Source organism: Phyllobates terribilis, unplaced genomic scaffold (assembly GCF_046119375.1).
Source record: "Phyllobates terribilis strain yellow unplaced genomic scaffold, ASM4611937v1 Scaffold_500__1_contigs__length_1315687, whole genome shotgun sequence".
NCBI classification, from domain to species: domain Eukaryota; kingdom Metazoa; phylum Chordata; class Amphibia; order Anura; family Dendrobatidae; genus Phyllobates; species Phyllobates terribilis.
The window spans coordinates 569,627-585,333 of record NW_027363260.1 but is presented as its reverse complement, the minus strand read 5'-3'; the positions used below and the strand labels follow the sequence as shown (position 1 = coordinate 585,333).

Sequence of the window (15,707 nt, the reverse complement as noted above, 5' to 3'; positions counted from 1 at the left end):
TTTTAAGAAGGTACCGGCTCGTCTGTCCAGGGGGTCTTTTAATGCTCCCATTTCATCAAACGGGAGGGAAGTCTTTTTTGCCGCTTTAGCGACAGCAACGTCCAGCTTTGGTGCTTTTGACCAAGAGGAACATATGGCATCCTCAAATGGGTACCTCCTCTTGAAAGATGGAGGAACACTGCCCTTCCTGTCGGGTTTTTTCCACTCTCTATCATTGAGGTCTTTTACTCTTGTATTCACGGGAAAACGTTTTCTCTTTTTCTGACCTAATCCACCAAACATTAAGTCCTCCACAGACTTTTCAGCCCTCATGTCTACAATGCCCATGGTAGACCGGACAGCTTTTACCAAGGCATCAACCTCCTGCAGAGGAAAACACTGTCTATCCGATTCACTATCAGAAGAAGAGAGAGCGGAGGAGGAAATGTCAGATATCTGGACCCGGCTCAGGTTCCCGAGAAATATGAGTAGATTCTGAGCCTTGCAAAGCCTTGCCTATTTCCTCTCTAATTAAAGTCTTTAGGTCCAGGGACAACCCAGAGGTTTCCTCCGCCATTACTTTGTTAATACACAGCTGGCACAATTTCTTATTATATGCATCTGGGAGCGGATTGCTGCATAAGGCACATTCTTTATGTTTCGTTTTAGCTGAACACTTCTTGCTCTGAAAGAGGAGTTTATAGAAAGAAAAAAGGAGGAGGAAACTATTAGTAGAACTTCCACGAAGATTCCACTTACCCCACAGAATATCTGGTACCGTAGAAGCAGAAGAATCCATCATAAAAGGCGGGGAATCACGCTGAACCGGACTATTTTTTCTGCTCTTAGTGGTGAACGACTAGACCCAGACCGGGAATAACGTTGCACCACCAGTTGTGAGGGCTCCCCAGAGGGCTGCTCCTGCAGCAGCTGCTCTTGCTGAGGTGAAAGCTGCTCCTATGAATCTCCCATGTCTACCAAGGTAACAATGGGCTGGGAAGCACCTTTGTATGTTGCCAGGACTCTTTTATACTGGCCATGCCAGGTACCATGTGTGTTTTTTTTTCTTTTTTAGAACCCAGGAGGGAGTCAATTGTTCCCACGTGGTTCCCCCCCCCAGGTGGGCTCACCGCCGCCTGCCCAGCTGACGTTGTCCTCCTCGTGGCTTCGGCGTCCTCATGCTCGCGCGCACTTCCTGGTTGCGCGCGCGAGCTCCGCCCACTTCCGGTGACGTCCCCGACGCACCGGAAATACGTCACAGGGCCGCGCCTGTCACGTGCCCCGCCGGCGCGGCCGGATCTCCTGCCTCGTACTGCCTGCCGCAACGCACATGGAGGTGCCCCAATGAGCCCTGCCGTGGCGTCTCCAGAGGCCCAGGACAGACAGCTCCATCCAACGCCCTGTGGCTCCCTCTGGGGCAAGAGACCATCTTCTGCAGGTAAGCCTGCGAGGTCTCCCATCATGGACAGGAAACCTAAACTGAGGCGAGAGAGAGGTGCCGCCCTTTTTAACCCGTAGGTTTCCTGTTCTTGATGGGCAGATCCTCTCTCTCGTGGTGCTGTCATGGGAGAACGAATAAAATGTGTCCTACTGTAAATCACTTAAACATGAGCCATGTATGAGGGAGTCGGAGTCATGAAGTCGGAGACGGTGTCATGGAAATTTAGGAGTAGGAGTCAAAGGTTTGGCTTACCGACTCCACAGCCCTGGCTCCCATCCCGTACTTTCTTGATTGGTACATCAAGGAAAGGCAACTGGTAATAATTAAACTCTGATATAAATCTAAGGGCCACTCTATGGATATTGAGCTCCCTGACAAATTAAAGAAATTGTTCACTCGTCCTTGACCAGATGATAAAAATGTTGTCAATATATCTATATCATACCCCAATATATGGTTGCCACTACTTATAATCATCACTGAGTATTTTGGTTTCCTCCCACCAGCCCAGGAATAGATTAGCAGATGAGGGGGTACAGGGGCTCCCCATCGCAGTACCCCTGAGCTCGTTTAAGTACTTCCTGTCAAAAAGTAAGACGTTATGAGTAAGAATGAATTTTAGAAGATCCTCCATGAAGTCATTATGTCTACTACACTCTATTGATATCGATTTCAATAAACATCTTACGCCACTGATATCATCCTCATGCGATATATTACTGTACAAAGCCTCGATATCTAGTAAGGTCTGCTCCCCTACATGCATGTATACATGCTCGAGGGTATATGTAGGGGAGCAGGCAGAGGGAAAACCAACTCCAGAGGGATTATTCCAACTGTAAAACCTCAGGACTTATTCCAACTGCAGGACCTCAGGCGGTACTGTGGGAACATTATACTGTGTGGGGGCATCATCCATACTGCATAAGGGGCATAATGGGGGCATCATACATACTGCATAAGGGGCATAATGGGGGCATTACACTGTGTGGGGGCATCATACATACTGCATAAGGGGCATAATGGGGGCATTACACTGTGTGGGGGCATCATACATACTGCATAAGGGGCATAATGGGGCATTACACTGTGTGGGGGCATCATACATACTGCATAAGGGGCATAATGGGCGCATTACACTGTGTGGGGGCATCATACATACTGCATAAGGGGCATAATGGGGGCATTACACTGTGTGGGGGCATCATACATACTGCATAAGGGGCATAATGGGGGCATTATACTGTGTGGGGCATCAAAAATACTGCATAAGGGGCATAATGGAGGTATTACAATGTGTGGGGCATCATACAGTGGTGGTCAAAAGTATTGGCACCCCTGCAATTCTGTCAGATAATACTCAGTTTCTTTCTGATAAAGGTTGCAATCACAAATTCTTTGGTATTATTATCTTCATTTATTTTGTCTTCAATGAAAAAATACTAAAAAGAATTGTCTTAAAGCCAAATTGGATATAATTCCACACCAAACCTAAAAAAGGGGGTGGACAAAAGTATTGGCACTGTTTGAAAAATCATGTGATGCTTCTCTAATTCGAGTAATTAACAGCACCTGTAACTTACCTGTGGCACCTAACAGGTGTTGGCAATAACTAAATCAGCCAGTTAACATGGATTAAAGTTGACTCAACCTCTGTCCTGTGTCCTTGTGTGTACCACATTGAGCATGGAGAAAAGAAAGAAGACCAAAGAACTGTCTGAGGACTTGAGAAACCAAATTGTGAGGAAGCATGAGCAATCTCAAGGCTACAAGTCCATCTCCAAAGACCTGAATGTTCCTGTGTCTTCCGTGCAGTGTCTTCAAGAAGTTTAAAGCCCATGGTACTGTAGCTAACCTCCCTAGATGTGGACAGAAAAGAAAAATTGATGAGAGATTTCAACGCAAGATTGTGCGGATGGTGGATAAAGAACCTCGACTAACATCCAAACAAGTTCAAGTTGCCCTGCAGTTCGAGGGTACAACAGTATCAACCCGTACTATCCGTCGGCGTCTGAATGAAAAGGGACTGTATGGTAGGATACCCAGGAAGACCCCACTTCTTACCCCGAGACATAAAAAAGCCAGGCTGGAGTTTGCCAAAACTTACCTGAGAAAGCCTAAAACGTTTTGGAAGAATGTTCTCTGGTCAGATGAGACAAAAGTAGAGCTTTTTGGGAAAAAGCATCAACATAGAGTGTACAGGGAAAAAAAAGAGGCATTCAAAGAAAAGAACACGGTCCCTACAGTCAAACATGGCGGAGGTTCCCTGATGTTTTGGGGTTGCTTTGCTGCCTCTGGCACTGGACTGCTTGACCGTGTGCATGGCATTATAAAGTCTGAAGACTACCAACAAATTTTGCAGCATAATGTAGGGCCCAGTGTGAGAAAGCTGGGTCTCCCTCAGAGGTGATGGGTCTCTCTCAGAGGTCATGGGTCTTCCAGCAGGACAATGACCCAAAACACACTTCCAAAAGCACTATAAAATGGTTTGAGAGAAAGCACTGGAGACTTCTAAGGTGGCCAGCAATGAGTCCAGACCTGAATCCCATAGAACACCTGTGGAGAGATCTCAAAATGGCAGTTTGGAGAAGGCACCCTTCAAAATTTCAGGGACCTGGAGCAGTTTGCCAAAGAAGAATTGTCTACAATTCCAGCAGAGCATTGTAAGAAACTCATTGATGGTTACCGGAAGCGGTTGTTCGCAGTTATTTTGGCTAAAGGTTGTGCAACCAAGTATTAGGCTGAGGGTGCCAATACTTTTGTCTGGCCCAATTTTGGAGTTTTGTGTGAAATGATCAATGATTTGATTTTTGCTTCATTCTCTTTTGTGTTTTTTCATTGAAGACAAATTAAATGAAGATAATAATACCAAAGAATTTGTGATTGCAATCATTTTCAGGAAGAAATTGAGTATTATCTGACAGAATTGCAGGGGTGCCAATACTTTTGGCCACCACTGTACATACTGCATAAGGGGCATAATGGGGGCATTACACTGTGTGGGGGCATCATACATACTGCATAAGGGGCATAATGGGGGCATTACACTGTGGGGCATCATACATACTGCATAAGGGGTATAATGGGGGCATTACACTGTGTGGGGGCATCATACATACTGCATAAGGGGCATAATGGGGGCATTACACTGTGTGGGGGCATCATACATCCTGCATAAGGGGCATAATGGGGGCATCATACATCCTGTATAAGGGGCATAATGGGGGCATTACACTGTGTGTGGAGCATCATACATACTGCATAAGGGGCATAATGGGGGGCATTACACTGTGTGGGGGCATCATACATCCTGCATAAGGGGCATAATGGGGGCATTACACTGTGGGGGGCATCATACATCCTGCATAAGGGGCATAATGGGGGCATTATACTGTGGGGGGCATCATACATCCAGCATAGGGGCATAATGGGGGCATTACACTGTGTGGGGGCATCATACATCCTGCATAGTGGCATAATGGGGGCATTACACTGTGTGGGGCATCATACATACTGTATAAGGGGCATAATGGGGGCATTACACTGTGGGGGGCATCATACATCCTGCATAAGGGGCATAATGGGGGCATTACACTGTGGGGGGGCATCATACATCCTGCATAAGGGGCATAATGGGGACATTACACTGTGTGGGGGCATCATACATACTGCATAAGGGGCATAATGGGGGCATTACACTGTGTGGGGGCATCATACATAGTGCATAAGGGGCATAATGAGGGCATTACACTGTGGGGGGCATCATACATCCTGCATAAGGGGCATAATGGGGGCATTACACTGTGGGGCCAGTAAAGGGGTCCTGTACTATGAGAACAATACGTTTCCTCCCTTCCTGTCTCCATAGTTGGGTCGTATGTATCTATCACAGGAAACAGAACAAAAACCTTATGATTCTTATAAAGGGGCAACACAAGACCCCAAAAGAGTCTCCGTGCTGAAGGGGCTAATGCCCCCTGCGCCCAGTAATGGGGTCTCCACATACCTCCACCTGCAGAGCCGCCACCACATATACGGCTGTTCTGTGCGCACAGGAGCTGTGATGAGGTCACAGGAGGGGAGGAGTCAGGGGTCACATGATCAGGGGCCTCAGTGGATGCAGGACTCTGCTGTGCTGGTTGTCATGGTGCTGGATGAGCTGAAGTTTATGTGTGGGGTCAGGAGGGATTTACAGTGTGGATGTAGCAGAGCCGCGTGTGTACGAGGTGTACGGAGCGGAGCCGCGCGTGTACGAGGTGTACGGAGCAGAGCCGCGTGTGTACGAGGTGTACGGAGCAGAGCCGCGTGTGTACGAGGTGTACGGAGCGGAGCCGCGCGTGTACGAGGTGTACGGAGCGGAGCCGCGCGTGTACGAGGTGTACGGAGCGGAGCCGCGCGTGTACGAGGTGTACGGAGCGGAGCCGCGCGTGTACGAGGTGTACGGAGCGGAGCCGCGCGTGTACGAGGTGTACGGAGCGGAGCCGCGCGTGTACGAGGTGTACGGAGCGGAGCCGCGCGTGTACGAGGTGTACGGAGCGGAGCCGCGCGTGTACGAGGTGTACGGAGCGGAGCCGCGCGTGTACGAGGTGTACGGAGCAGAGCCGCGCGTGTACGAGGTGTACGGAGCAGAGCCGCGCGTGTACGAGGTGTACGGAGCAGAGCCACGCGTGTACGAGGTGTACGGAGCGGAGCCGCGCAGGTACGAGGTGTACGGTCGGAGCCGCGCGTGTACGAGGTGTACGGAGTGAAGCCGCGCGTGTACGAGGTGTACGGAGCAGAGCCGCGTGTGTACGAGGTGTACGGAGCAGAGCCGCGTGTGTACGAGGTGTACGGAGCAGAGCCGTGTGCGTACGAGGTGTACGGAGCGGAGCCGCGCGTGTTTATGAGGTGTACGGAGCGGAGCGTCGTGTGTGTACGAGGTGTACGGAGCAGAGCCGCGCGTGTACGAGGTGTACGGAGCGGAGCCGCGCGTGTACGAGGTGTACGGAGCGGAGCCGCGCGTGTACGAGGTGTACGGAGCGGAGCCGCGCGTGTACGAGGTGTACGGAGCGGAGCCGCGTGTGTACGAGGTGTACGGAGCAGAGCCGCGTGTGTACGAGGTGTACGGAGCAGAGCCGCGCGTGTACGAGGTGTACGGAGCAGAGCCGCGCGTGTACGAGGTGTACGGAGCAGAGCCGCGCGTGTACGAGGTGTACGGAGCAGAGCCGCGCGTGTACGAGGTGTACGGAGCGGAGCCGCGCAGGTACGAGGTGTACGGTCGGAGCCGCGCGTGTACGAGGTGTACGGAGTGAAGCCGCGTGTGTACGAGGTGTATGGAGCAGAGCCGCGTGCGTACGAGGTGTACGGAGCAGAGCCGTGTGCGTACGAGGTGTACGGAGCGGAGCGTCGTGTGTGTACGAGGTGTACGGAGCAGAGCCGCGCGTGTACGAGGTGTATGGAGCAGAGCTGCGCGTGTACGAGGTGTACGGAGCGGAGCTGCGCGTGTACGAGGTGTACGGAGCAGAGCCGCGCGTGTACGAGGTGTACGGAGCAGAGCCGCGCGTGTACGAGGTGTACGGAGCAGAGCCGCACGTGTACGAGGTGTACGGAGCAGAGCCGCGCGTGTACGAGGTGTACGGAGCGGAGCCGCGCAGGTACGAGGTGTACGGTCGGAGCCGCGCGTGTACGAGGTGTACGGAGCAGAGACACGCGTGTACGAGGTGTACGGAGCGGAGCCGCGTGTGTACGAGATGTACGGAGCAGAGCCGCGCGTGTACGTATCTGTGCGCTGTAAGGTGGCTTCCGGACAGGTCATGGATGGGAGGTATGTGTCCCCGAAGTACCAACCTTCGGTGATGTAGGACCCGGAGAAGCAGGCTCCAGCACACATAGTGGTGAGAGGGAGTTAATGGGCCCGGATTAAAGGGCCGGGTTTTACGAGCAGCTGAAAGAGCTGGGGGTGGGGGGGGGGGGTCAGCTGCTCACTTACCTCCAGTTCAGGTCTTGGAAGGCCTGATTTAAGACAGCTGTGCCTGTCTCAGTGTGCTGTGTGTTGTGCAAGGTGAGCAGACCTTGCATGTGCTGCTCAGAGTCTGCTGGAGGTAGAGAGAAGCACTACATTTAAACGGCTGAAGCCGTGCTGCATATGGACGGGTTATTTTGAGTTTTGTTCTATTATACCTTTTGTGCCAGAAAAAGGCTGTTATGTTTTGTTTTCCTGGTTGGTTTATGGACATTTTATAAACCACCAGTTTGTTTTTGAACCTGCGGACTGCATTCCTGTGTGAACCTGCGCCGGCCCGAGAGCTTATCTGTCACAGATTGGTGGAGAATGCGGGCACAAATCCCAAGGGGCAGTGTGACTGCTACAGGAAAACGTATATGTCCTGGGTGAAGGCCGCCAGCCAGCAAGGTTCGTCCGGCAACATGGAGGAGCTGATAAAGCAACTGGTGCAGGCGAATATACCTCAGCAGCAAGCTCAGCAGACCAACAACAGTTCCAGCTTCAACAGCAATAGATACAGCAGTGACAGCAGCAGGAACAGATGACGCTCCTGGCGTAGGCCCTCCGTATCGGAGAAGCCGCACCACCTCCAGGCCAAAGCGATGAGACCCAGGTGAGGAAAACCGTGAGAGGGGCGTTGCAAAAGATGACTCCGGGGGGTTGACGTCAAGGCGTTTCTGGCCGTGTTTGAGAGGGTGGCGGACTATGAGATACTACTACCAGAGCAGTGGGCGCCATATCTGATCGGGGAACCACAGAAGGCGTATTTTGATCTGGCACTGCAGGACTCTAAGGAGTATAGCAAGTTTAAGGCTGAGATCCTGGGGCGGCTGGGCATAACCCTGGCAGTCAGAGTACGAGTCCACCTCTGGGACTTCCACAGGGACAAAACTCCTTTGTCACAAATGTTTGATCTTCTGCACCTGGTACAAAAGTCGCTGCAGCCAGAGACTTGTTCCCCAGCCAGATGGTAGAGAGAGTGGTCATGGATCGTGGATCGGTTTGTCCACTCTGCCGAAGCCGATTCAGTCCTGTGTTGCCCAGGGAGATCCCCAAAATGCAGACAACCTGGTGGGCCTAGTAGAGAGGTACCGGGCAGTAGAGGGCTCCCTGGGTGGTCTAGCAGTGGTTATGTCCCCTTTCTGGGGCTCCCAAAAGAAGGGGACTAAATCTTCACTGGGCGTTCGTCCAAAGTCCAAGAGGCAGATGAATCGCAGCTGGGGAATCAGTCCCAATCCATCCTCTGTTGGAGTTGTCATGCCCCTGGCCATATAGCTGCTTGGTGGCCCAGGAACTCTGAGCCAATGGACTGCAGCATAGGCCGGCATTGCTTCTACTTTGCCTACCCTGCCTCTAGTGCGGTTCATCAACACGGCGAGAGCCCTCTGGCGTGCTCAGTGTCCGTGAACGGGATGCAAGTGTCTGAACTGCTGGACTCAGGAAGTTTGGTAACCCTTATAAGCGCCAAACTCCCTCATTGGCTGGTTCCTGGGAAGGTGGTGGGTGTCTGGTGTATCCATGGGGACGCTAAAAAATGTCCTGTTGCCAGGGTGGATGTAAACACGGACTGTGGCACCACAGCTCAGGAAGTGGGGGTCGTTAAAGACTTGTTGCACCTGATAATAATCGGACGGGATTGTGCATTATTCTGGGACATGAGGGGGAAAGTGGTGACACCTGGTTGCTTAGATGACAGCCAGAACACCCCTGAAGAAACCTCGCCGCAGGCCGTAACCGAAGAGTTTCCCATGTGTGTTTGTGGGCGATGAGGATGGGGCAGCATCTCCTGACGCCAACATCCCTGAGCTGGAGGTGTCCAAGGGAAACTGTGGAACTGCCCAACTCAGGGATTTAACTCTTAAAGGGACATTTGATAATGTGTCTATACTTCACGTTGTTGCTCAAGAGCCGGGGGTGACACCAGATACCCATACTTTGCCGTCAATGGGGACTGAGTCACCAAGGTGAGAGGGGAGCTCGTCGAGCAGTTGCTGGTGCTGGGAACATACAGTCGTAAGGTATTAGACATGGCCCATGCACATGTGTTAGGTGGTTGCCTGGGGGTAGAAAAAACACAGGAACGAATCCTCCAGAGGTTGTATTGACCCGGTTGTCACCGAGAAATTGTAAATTATTGTAGGTCCTGTCCCACCTGCCAGCTGACCACTCTGTTGACACGCCTCCGGTGCCGTTACTTATCATCGAGGTGCCCTTTGATCGCATAGCCATGGATCTGGTGGGGCCCCTGGTAAAGTCCACCAGATGGCATCAGTGCATCCTAGTGGTACTCGACTATGCGACATGGTATCCGAAGGCTGTGCCGCTACGTAACTCCTCCAAGTATATAGCTCGGGAGTTTGTCCATTTTTTTTCTAGAACGGGGTTACCTAAGGAGATCCTAACGGATCAAGGGACCCCATTTATGTCAAAGGTGATGAGAGAGTAGTGCAAAACTCTGCAAATCACACAACTACGGACCTCAGTCTACCATCCACAGACGGATGGCTTGGTGTAAAGGTTTGGCAAAACCTTGAAGGCAATGTTAAAGAAGGTCGTAGAGAGGACGGCCAAGACTGGGACTGCCTACTTCCGTACCTTCTCTTCTCCATCAGAGAGGTACCACAGTCCTGTACTGGATTCTCCCCTTTTGAACTGTTGGATGGCTGACACCCCCAAGGACTCCTGGATGTGGCAAAGGAGACCTGGGAAGCGGAGTCTATACCCTGCAAGAGTGTAATCGAACACGTGGCCCAAATGCAAGAGAGAATTGCCAGGGTGATGCCCATCGTGAAAGAGCACCTCCTCCAAGCACAAGAGGCGCAATCTAGGGTGAACAATAGATCAGCACAAGTGAGACACTTCAATCCTAGGGATCGGGTACTGGTACCTACAGCGGAGAGCAAATTCTTAGCCAAGTGGCAGGGCCCCTACGAAATAGTTGAAAAGGTTGGTGAGGTCAACTATAAACTCTACCAGCCAGAGAGAAGGAAGCCCTACCAGGTGTACCACGTCAACTTGATTAAGCCATAGTGAGATAGGGAACCCGTGGAAGCTTCGTGTTTAGTGGCGGAGCCTGACGCTTATGTGAAAGAGGTCAAGGTGGCAGAGTCACTGTCACGTGCCCAAAAGCAACAGTGCAAAGAGTTGCTACATTAAAATAAAGACCCGTTTTCGGAGTTGCCAGGACTCAATCAGGCCATAGAGCATGAAGTACTCACAGAGCCTCATGTTCATGTCAACCTAAAACCATATCGGACCCAGAGGCCTGCAGAGAGGTGATCTCGAAAGAGGTGAAGCGGATCCTGAACCTGGGAGTCATTGAGGAGTCCAAGAGTGGCTGGTCCAGTCCTATAGTCTTTGTGCCGAAACCAGATGGAGAATCGCGGTTTTGCAACGACTATCGGAAGCTGAACGAGGTCTTGAAGTTTGACGCCTACCCAATACCTAGGTTAGATGAACTTATTGAAAGGCTAGGACCCGCTCGGTACATCACCACCCTGGACCTCACCAAAGAATATTGGCAGATTCCCCAGTCCAAAGAGGCCAGAGAGAAGATGGATTTCTCGATGCCAGACGGATGTTATCAATACATCAGGATGGCTTTTGGGTTGCAGGGAGCTCCGGCCACCTTCCAGAGAGCCATGAACCGGATCTTAGCACCCCGCAAAAAGTATGCAGCGGCCTACCTAGATGACATCATCATATTCAGCCAGGACTGGGAACGTATTCTTGGAAAAGTTCAAGCCATACTTGACGCCCTAAGGAAGGCGGGCTTTACCATCAACCCGAAGAAATGTGCCATGGAGATTGAAGAAGCAAAGTATCAGAGCTACGTGGTTGGTAGAGGGGAAATAAAAGCACAAATAAATAAGGTCGAGGCGATCCTGAACTGGCCACAGCCCCTCTTGAAGAAGCAGGTCAGGGCATTTCTAGGCATCGTGGGCTGCTATCGAAGATTTGTCCCTAACTTTGCCCTGATAGCAGACGGATCTGCTGAAAGGGACGAAGTCAGCTATGGCCAAGTGGTCCACGGAAGCTGAAGTGGCCTTCCAGGAATTGAAACTGGCCCTCTGTAAACAGCCAGTCTTGGTGGCGCACAACTTCTCCAAAGAGTTTGTGGTCCAGATGGATGCATCGGATGTCGGGCTGGGAGCAGTCTTGTCCCAGGAGATTAACAGAGACGAACACCCTCTAATGTACCTCAGTCGAAAACTGTCCACATGCGAGAAGAACTACTCTATAGTGGAAAAAGAATGTTTAGCCATCAAGTGGGCGTTGGACACTGAGATATTGCCTGTTAGGTAGATGGTGCAGGTTAGTGTCGGACCATGCCCCACTGCGGTGAATGCGAGAAAAGAAGGGGAACAATGCCCGAGTAACTAGATGGTTCCTAGCCCTACAAGATTTTAGTTTCCAGGTAGAGCATAGGCCTGGGAAACAACATGGGAATGCTGATGCCCTGTCAAGGGTCTGTTGTATGGTGGCAGAAGGTGCCAAGGCTCCCGCTTTGGGCAGAATGGGGGTTTGTAAGGTTGCTACCGGACAGGTCGTGGACGGGAGGTATGTGTCCCCGAAGTACCAAGCTTCGGTGATGTAGGACCCGCCGAAGAAGCAGGCTCCAGCACACATAGTGCTGAGAGGGAGTTAATGGGCCCGCATTAAAGGGCCGGGTTTTACAAGCAGCTGAAAAAGCTGGGGGAGGGGATCAGCTGCTCACTTACCTTCCGTTCAGGTCTTGGAAGGCCTGATTTAAGACAGCTGCGCCTGTCTCAGTGTGCTGTGTGTTGTGCAAGGTGAGCAGATCTTGCATGTGCTGCTCAGAGTCTGCTGGAGGCAGAGAAAAACACTACATTTAAACGGCTGAAGCCGTGCTGCATATGGACTGGTTATTTTGAGTTTTGTTCTGTTAACAGCTTTTTTTCTGGCACAAAAAGGTATATGTTTTGTTTTCCTGGTTGGTTTATGGACATTTAATAAACCATCACTTTGTTTTTGAACCTGCAGGCTGCATTCCTGTGTGAAACTGCGCCTACCCAATTGCTGATCCGTCACAGCATGTACAAGGGGTACGAAGCGGAGCCGTGCGTGTACGAGGTGTGCATAGCCGTGCGTGTACAAGGCGTACGTAGCAGAGCTTTACGTGTATGAGGTGTACGAAGTTGAGCCGTGTGTTGTGGTGTTTACAAGGCGTTCTTTATACTCCATTTAAAGTCTGGCAGTTGTGTGTTGTTCCAAACTATTCACACTTGGTCGCTAACCAATACCATACTACAAGGTCAGTACCTAAAACCGTGGTCGTCATACATATCAGATATTACTGTGGTACTAATCCAGAAATTTTTAGGGAACCTGTCAAATATTTCCTCACCTACTGTACTCACCCATCCCTTGTAGATTGTGAGCCCTCGCCGGCAGGGTTCTCTCTCCTCCTGTACCAGTCGGTGACTAATTTTTGTTGAAATTATTGTACTCATTGTTTGCTATGTATACCCTGTTACACATGTAAAGCACCAAGGAATTAGTGGCGCTATAATAATAAATAATAATAATTATACTCCGTTTAACCCCTTAAGGACCGAGCCACTTTGTAGGTTAGTGACCAGGCCATTTTTTTTCAATTCTGACCATTGTCACTTTATGAGGTAATAACTCTGGAACGCTTCAAACGGATCCCCCTGATTCTGAGACTGTTTTTTTTTTTTTTTTTTTTTTTGTGACATGTTGTACTTCACAACATTGGTAAAATTTCTTTGACATGACTTGCGTTTATTTGTGAAAAAAAATATGGAAAATTTCTAAAATGTCACAATTTTCATACTTTGAATTCCTATGCCTTTAAATCAGAGAGATATTTCACAAAAAATAGTTAATAAATAACATTTTCCACATGTCTAACATATCTACTTTATTTCAGCACAATTTTGGAACCAAATTTTTTTTTTATTAGGTAGCTATAAGGGTTAAAAGTTGACCAGCGATTTTTCATTTTTCCAACAAAATTTACAAAACCATTTTTTTAGGGACCACATCACATTTGAAGCGACTTTGAGCGGTCTATATGACAGAAAATACCAAAAGTGACACCATTCTAAAACCTGAACCCCTCAAGGTGCTCAAAACAACATTCATGAAGTTTATTAGCCCTTCAGGTGCTTCACAGGAATGTGAATGGAAAAAAATGAACATTTTATTTTTTCCCACAAAAATTTGACTTTTGTCCAAAATTTTGCATTTTCACAAATCTAACATGAGAAAATAGACCATGCAATTTGTTGTGCAATTACTCCTGAATACGCTGGTATCCCATATGTGGTGGAAGACTAGTGTTTGGGGGCACGGCAGGGCTCGGAAGGAAAGGAGCACATTCGACTTTTGCAACAAAAAATTGGCTGGAATCGGTAGTGGACGCCATGTTGCGTTTCAAGAGCCCCTGATGTGCCTCAACAGTGGAAACCCCCACAAGTGACCCCATTTTGGAAACTAGACACGTCAAGGAATTTATCAAGATATGTGGTGAGCACCTTGAACCCACAAGTGCTTCACAGAAGTTTGACGTTGAGCCGAGAAAATAAAAAAATCTTATTTTTACCACAACACTTCTGTTTTATGCCCAAATTTAGCATTTTCAGAATAATAAAAAGAGAAAATGCACCATACCATTTGTTGTGTAATTTCTCCTGAATACGCTTATACTCCATATGTGGTGGAAAGCTAGTGTTTGGGGGCTCGGAAGGAAAGGAGTCCCATTCGACTTTTGGAATGCAAAATTGGCTGGAATCGTTAGTGGACGCCATGTCATGTTGGAGAGCCCCTGATGTGCCTAAAGAGTGAAAAATCCCCACAAGTAACACCATTTTGAAAACTACACTGTAGCATCGGCGTCTCTGCCCCCTGCTAGGCAGAGACGCCGTCCCTCTCACCTCCCCGCTCCCCACGCGGCGTCCTCCTGCGCTCCTCTTCCTGCTGCTGCCGGCGCGCGCAGCTTCCCGGGCACTGTGCTTAGGGCGCGTGCACTCCCTCTCTCTTAAAGGGGCCGCGCGCGTCGTCCTAAGGAGTCCCCGACCAATAACCAGAGGACCTCCCATATATAAGGCACCTCCTCCAAAATGGAGGTGCCCGAGCAATAGTTGATGCACAGCATACTTACCTCTGCTTCAGCCCTCAGGTCCAGTTGCCAGCCTGACTACTGTTCCAGTCCGCCAGTCTGACTACTCTCCAGCCCGACAGTCTGTCTTCCGTTCAACCCGCCAGTCTGTCTATGGGCAAGTCCGCCTGATTACCAGGAAGCACCTGCCAGTTACCTGCCTGATACCTGCCGTGCCTGCTAGTCTGCTCACCTGGGAGCACTCGCCTGTTACCCTCCTGTTACCTGCTAGTCTACATGGAGGCTCTGCCGTCACTTGCCGTGACCACCTGATGGCCTACCTGGAGGCTCCTGCTGTCACCTGCTGTGACTACCTGTCTGCTAACCTAGAGACTTCAGCCTGCTCTGCCGTCACGTGCCATGACCACCCGTCAACTAACCCAGAGACTTCTGCCTGCTTGTTGTGCCCATCCGCTATACCTGTCAGTCCCAGTCTTCTGACCCATGGGAGCCACCTGCTCTCTTACAAGGTCATCCCCAGAGTAGCACCTGGTCCCTCTGCTCGGTCCCTCCCTGGTCACGGAGTCGTTAGCCGCCGTACGACCAGGGTCGGTCTGAGTTGATACTTAGTTATGCCCCTCTGGGTCCCTCCTTGCACCGTGGCACAGAGGTTCCACCACCCAGATCCGTAACAGTTTGCTCGGGCCATGGAACCCGGTGGCACCCAAGCTCCCTCGCTCTCAGACCTATACCAGGAGGTGTCCCGTCAGAGATCCCAACAGGAAACCATCCTGAACTTCCTGCGGAGTGTCAACTCCCACCTGGACACACTGCCTGTTCCTCCTTCGTCCACCTCGAGTCGTACGACTCCCGCTCCGGCAGCGCCGCTGCCCACCAATACCATGGCATCCAGCCCCGGTCCCCGCCTTTCTGCGCCTCCTCGTTTTGGTGGCGACCCCGCCTTAGCTCGAGGTTTCATAAACCAGTGCACCCTGCACTTTGAACTCTTGGCACATCAGTTCATCTCCGACCGGGTCAAAGTGGCATTCATCATGTCCCATCTCACTGGGGAAGCACTGGTATGGCTAAATCTCTTGTGGGAGAGAGGGGATCCCCTGGTGTCCGACCTGTCGTCTTTCCTCGCTGCTTTCCGGAAAGTCTTCGATGAACCAGGGCGAAAAACCTCTTCAGCCTCCTCTCTGCTACGTCTCCACCAAGGG

The 15,707-nt window shown here is 50.6% G+C and overlaps 1 protein-coding gene across 1 annotated transcript in view; it reads right to left on the bottom strand.

Annotated features, from left to right (window-relative positions):
* The window catches only part of LOC141230947 (uncharacterized), a 577,913-nt gene extending 572,455 nt beyond the window's left edge, over positions 1-5,458 (bottom strand). The window contains exon 1 of the mRNA XM_073667641.1: positions 5,427-5,458. The gene's annotated coding sequence lies outside the window, so the exon portion shown is untranslated. The remainder of the gene's footprint in view (positions 1-5,426) is intronic.
* Between the last annotated feature and the right edge of the window lie 10,249 nt (positions 5,459-15,707).